This window comes from Carassius carassius, chromosome 8 (genome assembly GCF_963082965.1).
Source record: "Carassius carassius chromosome 8, fCarCar2.1, whole genome shotgun sequence".
NCBI lineage: Eukaryota > Metazoa > Chordata > Actinopteri > Cypriniformes > Cyprinidae > Carassius > Carassius carassius.
The window spans coordinates 27746193-27755075 of NC_081762.1; the positions used below are offsets into that span (position 1 = coordinate 27746193).

At 38.4% G+C, this 8883-nt stretch overlaps 1 protein-coding gene across 2 annotated transcripts in view; it reads right to left on the reverse strand.

The window, feature by feature from the left end:
* LOC132145676 (transcription factor HIVEP3-like) overlaps window positions 1-3437 on the reverse strand; it is a 49600-nt gene extending 46163 nt beyond the window's left edge. The window contains exon 1 of one of the 2 annotated variants that reach the window (XM_059556861.1): window positions 3047-3437. The gene's annotated coding sequence lies outside the window, so the exon portion shown is untranslated. The remainder of the gene's footprint in view (window positions 1-3046) is intronic. The other variant, XM_059556859.1, reaches the window with a different exon arrangement.
* Between the last annotated feature and the right edge of the window lie 5446 nt (window positions 3438-8883).

The following is an 8883-nucleotide window of genomic DNA, read 5'->3' on the forward strand; positions in this document are numbered from 1 at the left end:
TTGGTGATTAAAATGGGTAGCAAGAATAATGAAATTTCACCGGTATCACCGCTGACATTAAGGTATCGTGGTAACCCTGAATTGAACATATTTGTCCAACTGGGATTTACTGTAATCTCCTCAAGTTCAAAACTTTGGCGGAGTCAACAACAAAGCCGGAGCTTCATCGTGGTGCACATCACCAAATATGAGTCATATTGTCATCACTCTCATACACTTATCAAACAGCTCAAGCACTAAAGCAGATTTGGCCCTCGCTTGGCTCTTGTCTGGATAGAATGGGTTTAATTCCTTCTGAACTGTGCCTGTATCAGGTATCAAGAAATCAAACTCCGTATTGGCTCTGATGACACACCTTCAGAGTGCCATTTGGGCTCCGGGCCTATCAGTTTCACAATCGAGGCTTTATTCCTCTGGACTATGACGGCTGAGACTTTAAGTATGATTACAGAGGGATTGTCTTAAATAACCTCCGAGAGAAAAGGCACAGTGAGCTAAATCTTATGCTGGCAGGACACATTTAGCAAAGAGGAGAGCCGAGTTACGAGAGTTACGGGAAGGACAGTTAAGCATCAGGTTTGAGTTTAAGGGAATACTTGGGATTATTTGAGGTAGCCATTGAGCGATGTAAGAAGTATCTTTATATTTGGTTACATAAGCAGATACCATTGAGATGTCATTGAGAAGCCAGTGTCGTTTCCACTTCGTCCTCTATTACTTCAATATTGTCGTTATAGGTTTACCAGTCATTTATACACTTCTGGCATGACTCCACTGGCATTTTGCATGTTAATTTGAGCTACGAACTGCACAAATAAAAGCAGCCCAGTGGTGTTTACAGAAAGTAGGCTGTGTAAGGTAAGATCCTGGTCGATCTTGAGCAACATTGCACTTATGGAAGAAGAAGTGAGATATACACATGGGCCACTGAGGAGATTCCTTGAAAAGGAATGGCCTGTTCGACGCAGGGCAACCTGAAAAATCAGACTGCCTTATCATTATGTCAGCGTGCCAGGCCGTCAGAAACATGAGGAAAGGTGCCTTTGTGGGCCCTGCAGGGAAGAACTTATTTCATCAAACCACATGGTAGTGGCTCAGTTCTGTATTTGATTAATAACTGGAATTTATTGGACGATCCATGAGTGATTATTAATATTTCCATTATTATTATGTTATTAATTGCTCATATGATACATGGATTCCTTGAGTAAAGAGTCATTCTCTTTAGTGGCAACAGCTAATGGCATATCTCAAACACAAATGTACTTTAAAAGGGTTATTTTACACAAAATTGAAAATTCTGTCATTTAAACTTTTTTCAAGGCTCGTTAAAGAGGAAACTTCCCTGTCAGATGTCTTCGACATGAAGCGTTCGGGACAGTGCGTGTTGGTATCTGGGGTGCCATCAGCCAATCAGTGCTGTTATGACATCACTTTTCTGCGGCTCCAGAGTTATAACTCACATGACATTGTAAGTGATTTACATCACAAGCATATCTCTTAATATTTAAACATCTCTCAGACACAAGAATCTGAACAATTCCAAGCACAGTGCCAGGCCGCATTTCCACAAGCTCAGTGTTATGATACTCTCGCGCACTGTACAGCAAGGAAATGTCAGCTAACAACTGGGTCAAATGCAGCAGGTACAATATCAGAAAACTGTGTATTTGTCCTGAAGTGCTCTCTGCCTGACAGCACAGACGTATAGGTTTCTGGATGATGGGTAATGCCAGTTTTACAGTAGGTAAAATCTAAATGAATGGTTTCATTTTTTAACAATCTCTCATTTGCTCATATTTTTATCATTTTTAATAGTGTGCCTTTGGCTTATTCAGGCAGAATGTGACTGGAAATTATAACAAGGTAGGCTATAATTAGGCTACATTAGCATAAATCACATGAGCTATAGGCTAGCGTCATCCACAGCGCGAGCGAGCGACGCGACAAAAACGCTCCCTTGTTGTAATCAGCGACGCGTACGCTATGTGGGAGGCGTTCACAGAGAAACAACAAGACAGAGCGCAGGGTTGTGGAGACGTTGCTCACATTACACTTTGTCTAAAACGCGACGCAAAGATATCCGCACGCGTGTGTACCGAGAATGAAACTAGCGCTCTGTGAAACATCGACGCTTATTCTGAGGGGTAGCGATTGTACTGTTAAGGCGCTCATATTCTCCTGCAATAAAGATCAACAGACTTACTGTCTTCTACAACGCGATGCGCTCGCGCGTATTGCACCGCTGCGCGGATGTCGATGTAACAAAGGCGATGAGCAAACGACGCGACTGCTTGGTTGATTGACTAATCGTCATTATGTAGCTAGTGACATTTCGCATCTTTCTAGGATCGACAGGATCGCAGTGACCCCGGTTTAACCCAATCCCGCATTCTGCGATTATGTAACATTATTGATGATTTCATCGCGCTCTGGACAATGCCGGGAATTCTGTGCGCCTGCAATACTCCAGCACTTCACTCCGGCGACAAAACGGCACACTATCCAGATCAACGCTGATTAGACACTATATTAATTCTGGTATTCATATGCAGTAGTGTTGATTATATATGTAATAATCCGTCCCAGAGAATCTGGATTTCCTGGTGACTCAAAACTGCACTTGAAATAATAACCGGTAGGAAAAGAGCGATGATGTCATTATACTTCAGTTCCACTAAATTAAGGTTTAACAAAGAGCTTGCACGTCAAAATGCCTATCAACAAGAGGAGGGCAGCTGGGAAACACATGAAGCCACTGAACATGTTTGGTGACCCGCTTAACACCACTGACAATGCACCATATACCCACCCTGTGCCTTGGCATCTAGAGTGATGCTCGCAGCGAGCATGTGACTTCACAGGGTTATAAATCACTGACGCACTAAACGCTCCATTTTGGCGTCATATTAAAGATCTAGCACATGCATTATTCTTTAAAGGATATTTACAGACCGCACGGGACAGGCTCGGTCATGCTCGGTCACTGTACCCTGCAAGACAGATCTGTGAACATAATGAAAGCGATGTCAGAAAAGAGGCTTACCTGACAGCGCGCCCGTTTCTTCTCCATCTATTAGTCCACGATGACTCAGAAGCCCGATTGCTTTGTAGCATTTAGGTCCGGAGAGGCAGGTCTGTCGGATGCTGGGACGTGTCTCTCCTCTCGTCCCGCGGATGGCACTGGCAGAGCTGCAATCTCGCGCAGGACACGCTGCTTCGCTGAGCGCAAGCGCCGCGCGCCACGCTATCCGGCACGAGCCCATTGAGCAGCCCGCGCCACGCCCCCTTCAGTGAGCTGTCAGTCCCTCTGCATGCTTCCATATTACAGTCGCTTACAGTATGCTTCTCCTTGAAGACATACAGTGGCCCCAAAACGTGTTTGGATGCTTAGATCAGCTTTAATGTTGAAAGTTATTCATTTCATTAGATAATATATAGTCAAAAGGCATGTGCAAAAATGTTGCTAGAGCTTTAAAGGAATTAGGACATATATTATTATTATTATTATTAATATGTTAGGTGAGGTTAACTTATAATGATAATAAAGTGGTTGTGTTTTTGTTTGTTTGTTTTGTTTTTTTGCCCACACAGACTACAACAACAACTAATAATTATGTGGACAAATGATTGAAACAAATGGTTTTTAAGGTGTGGGTCCTGTAAGGCTTGTCAGTGATCAGTCATTGTTATTGTTGGCTAAAGTCACTGCATAGGGACAGTATCAACAAGGTGACGTCGGATCAAAAACAGCCATTTGGAGATGAATTAAATAAATGCTTTTTAACCTATGAAACTTGTAGAATGTTTAATGGTACAAAGACCTCTTATATGCCAAAAGATTAAGGCAAATTGGATTTCTCATGCCATGCCCCCCCTTTTTCTTTTCTTCAACAGGGTTTTAGTTAAAGTATGAAGTCAGTTCTATTCAATTTCGGTAGTTCTAACAGTAACCACATGCACAGTTCATCACATTAACTATGAATTAAACTCATTTTTCCACTAAAGTCTAACAACCACAAAAGTAGCCTAAAACCTGTAGCTTCATTCTGAGGAGTAGGCTATATATCTTTAAGTAAGGGAACTTTTACTTGGATAAAATTGTATTCAACTGCTTAAAATCATTATGATCTGTTGTGTATTAGGTGCCAATAGTCAGGCTTTTTAGAATTATATTAAGAAGAAAAAAAAAGTTTTCTGCATCTATATCTGTTTTTATTATTATTATTTATTTATTTATTTTATGAGGGTTCAGGGTTTATTAAGTCCTACTTTAGCTTGTATTATTGTATTTGGAGGTTAAGACTTTCCTCTAAAATGTTACTGTCATTACTGTCACACACAATATCAAAAGGTAAGACCAGAGGACCAAACCTTTTCACTGTGGAGAGCCAAAACTCAAATTAGTTTGAGGTCTGAGGGTTGTATTATATCCATCTATTAGTTCAAATGTACATTCCAAAGCAAATAATAATAATAAAAATAGTATTAATTAATACAAATAGATAAATTAAAAATGAAGATAATGCTTCAGTGGCATTTTTTTTTTACAGCTGCAACCAGTTGTTCTGCATGGTTTACCACTGTCCACAGACACATTGTCTGTTCAGTACAAACACGTGTAACAGATTGTTGAAAATGAATAAAAAGTAGAGCAGAAACTTGGTTCTAAGCCTTAGATGTTGATTGTTGATGTTGAATATTTTTTATTAAAAAGTAAGATAAAAACGTTGTAAATATACATATATATGGATAAATCATGTGTTTGCAAAATAGACCAGATTAATTTTGAGTTTGAGGTAATGAGGAGTAATGATGAGAAACCTGGCATGTATCTCCAGAGAGAAGTCCATAATGAAGTCAAAAAAAGTGCATGACAGAATCTCTCAATTACATTGAAAACGTGTTTAAAAAATAATAATAATAAAAATAAAAAAATTAAAATATATATATAGGGTGACTTTTCAGTTCATGATGATTTTAAAAGAGAGCCACCAAACAGCATTCATAAAACAATTTTCATCATGAATGCTTTTTTTTTTGCCTCTCCTCTGGTGTACTAACCAGACTCCTAAAATGAGCTCCGATGGACAACACAATGAGCACCATTAGGAGCAATTACTGCTGTTATGGAGCAGGTGTAAACGGTTGCTGTTTTTCCCTCTACATAACCATGGCAGCCTCCCCACACACCGCACTGTTGTCTCAGAGGCAGGCAGCTGAACCTTTAATTACCCTGACAGCAAACACACAGTTCGGGAGAGTTCAAGAGGGTCCCTAACCAGTGCATCATCCTCTATTTGAGTCAGTCCCTTAAGAGGGACTTTGATATTGTGAAAAGCCGGTTTTGGGCCTTCAGCTTCCCGTGCTGACGCGATGGCAGCCGCTGAACTCAAGCAGACAGACAGTCCCACTTTAGACTATGTTGTGGTGTAGTTACTGGTTATATAACAGAATTAGATTTGCCTGCTGCTCCCTGGAGTGTGTGTGTGTCATTAAAACCATCAGGAGTAATGACGAGACAGACAGAGAGATACCCGCAATGGGACAGCAGTGGGTGGAAAGTGAGAGAGAGCACAATTAGTGAGGTCACTTCAAAGTGATGCGTAATGGGAAAGGACTCCTTAGTGTTGCACTTAGTGTTGGATTTTTTTTGTCTGTCATTTATGGAATATTTATATATAATTTTACATTTCTAAAACAGTAATATAGAAACACAAGTAACCAAGTCATGCTGCATAACAATGAGTGCAGTATGAACAGTTAAAGGGATAGTTCACCCAAAAATGAAAATTATGTCATTAATAACTCTCATGTCGTTCCAAACCAGTAAGACCTCCATTTATCTTCGGGACACAGTTTCAATAGTTCACGCTTACATATAATTAGCTGAGGTATGGAATGCGTATTTGGCGTGCTGTCCGGGGAAGGGCTCCGAGCTCGGGAATAGAGTACTTCCCCGTCTATTTATAAAGTGAACTTGAAGTGAGGAGATGGGGTGGAGGAGGGATGCTGATAAACCGTCAATGGATAGAGGTAAGTCAGCGATATTTATACTATGGGATTGATTACTTGATTATGGTCCACCTGTGTTGATTAGGCTAAGTATCTGACGTGCTCCTCCCGAATCTTATTAATAAAATTACATTTAAGATATTTTAGATTTAGTCCGAGAGCTCTCAGTCCATCCATTGAAGCTGTGTGTACGGTATACTGTCCATGTCCAGAAAGGTAAGAAAAACATCATCAAAGTAGTCCATGTGACATCAGAGGGTCAGTTAGGATATTTTGAAGCATCGAAAATACATTTTGGTCTAAAAATAGCAAAAACTACGACTTTATTCAGCATTGTCTTCTCTTCCGTGTCTGTTGTAAGACAGTTCAAAACAAAGCAGTTTGTCATATCCGTTTCGCGAATGAATCATTCGATGTAACCTGATCTTTTTGAACCAGTTCACAAATGACTTAAGCTGTTAACTTGTTTAATGTGGCTGAAAAAAAGTTAACAGCTTAAGTCATTTATGGATTAATGCATATTGGAGATGCGAACTGTTTAAAGCGATTCAGTTCGATTTGGTGAACTGGTTCAAAAAGATCCGGTTACATCAAATGATTCATTCGCGAACCCGATATATCACAAACTGCTTTGTTTTGAACTCTCTCACACAACAGACACGGAAGAGAAGACAATGCTGAATAAAGTCATAGGTTTTGCTATTTTTGGACCAAAATGTATTTTCGATGCTTCAGAAAATTCTAACTGACCCTCTGATGTCACATGGACTACTTTGATGATGTTTTTCTTACCTCTCTGGACATGGAAAGTTTACCGTTCACACAGCTTCAATGGAGGGACTGAGAGCTCTTGGACTAAATCTAAAATATCTTAAACTGTGTTCCAAAGTTAAACGGAGGTCTTACGGGTTTGGAACGACATGAGGGTAAGTCATTAATGACATAATTTTGCAAATTGGGCGAACTAACCCTTTAACTCAGCTCATAAACATTCAATGCATTCGGCACAGACAAAGAGTCGCTTCAGTATATAAGGAATTATTCCTGTTTGGGATCTAAGAGTTGACAGTCTCCAGTTGTCACTCTAGTTTCAGGGTCCACAAATAAAAAATATATAAATATACAGTATATATAAAAACATACACATTTACTCATCCATAGCTTTCTATTGATTGTGCAGTTGGGACAACCTTTTTAATTTGTATGTTTTATTTAGTTATTTGTTTTATGTACTTGTGTTTCATATGTTACTTTGTTCTAATTTTGATTTATTTATTGTTGTATGTAATTGGTTGGTGGGATGACAATATTGCAGAATTTTAACTGGCAGTTATTTGTGTACTTATTTCATGGATAGAAATCCAATATTTGCAACTTTGAAATTGCAACTCACAACAATTAGCAGTGTTGAGTTAATTGCTCTGGGAGTGCCTTTGAACTAATGCTTCTTTTGTGTGTGGATGTGCTTTTTACACCTTGCAAATCCTTAAAAGTAAGGTTACGCATAATTACATGCCACTAACCATAAACCAAACCCTAATCATAACCCTATAGAAAGGATCAGGATTAGGATTAGCCTTGTCTTGCCTTGCAAGTGTGTATTTTTTTCTTTGGACTTTTCTCTTGTGTTGTGATCGTTTGCTGCCTGCCCTGACTTTTGTCTGTTTCTTGGATTACTCTTTTGTCTTGCCCTTGGATATTGTTGTTTGCTGGAGTTTGAAACTGCCTGTTTCGACTACGCTCTGTAATAAAGCTTGCATTTTGAACCTGTACTCCATTGTCACACCGTCTGTATCAATTTCTTTGTTGCATGTAAATACACTGTAACAAGAACAACTTAAAATAAAGGTTAGAATTCAACTTCTGAGTTTGAATTGTGGTAGTAAACAATGAAGATACATTGAATTTCAAAGAGATTTATTCAAGTGTAATTTTTAAATGAAACAATCAAAATTTGACTTAAAATAAAGGTTAAAAGTCTTTAAGGTTGAAAGTGAATAGGCTTATGGTCAGAGAGAATGTCAGAATGACGATTTAGCCTTTAGAAATATAGTAAAAATAGAATATTCGGAAAAAGTACGAAGAATCCTCTTTCAATGTACAGTACATGACTCTGGACTCTAGATATCTGGGTCCCTCCTTCAATTGAATAAAAATAATAAGAAATAACTATGTAATCAGCTTTGTTTGTGCTTAGGGTAAAGCCTGCGTATGTGTTGTGATACTCTCTAAAATGGTGGAAGACAGTAACTCAGGGGAATAGAGTTGTTGAATGAAGTCATTATTTTTGTTTTCTATCCCAACTCAATCCTTAACCATCTTCAAGAATACACTAAAACACATCTCTTCCATCTTTATTTGACCCTCTAACTCTAGCACTCTCCATTCTAATTATATTCTTTAAAAAAAAAAACACTAACTTCTCTAATCTTTTTTTTTATTCTATTTTTGTTTTTATGTATTATACACTTATATAACACTAGTTTGATCTATTCTTTTTCTATTCTATCAGTTTTTTATTAAATAATAATAAAAAAAGCTCGCTACATGTACTTTGTTATGCTAACTGAGACTTGTCATAGCACTTGCATATTATTGCTCTTTTGTTGATTTTTGATTGCTTCCATTGTCCTCACTTGTAAGTCACTTTGAATAAAAGTGTCTGCTAAATGACTAAATGTAATGTAAATGGAATTTAACTAACCATTTCTGCAGTCATAATTAAATGGGCTTGTTTAAATTTATACAGTCTATGAGCAATAGCATACCGTGTGACTTTTCAGGTAAAGGAAATGTACTTCTGTAAGAACAACACTTGCACCTAGAGGAAACACTTCCTGTATTACAGCATCAGGATAGGAACAGCTG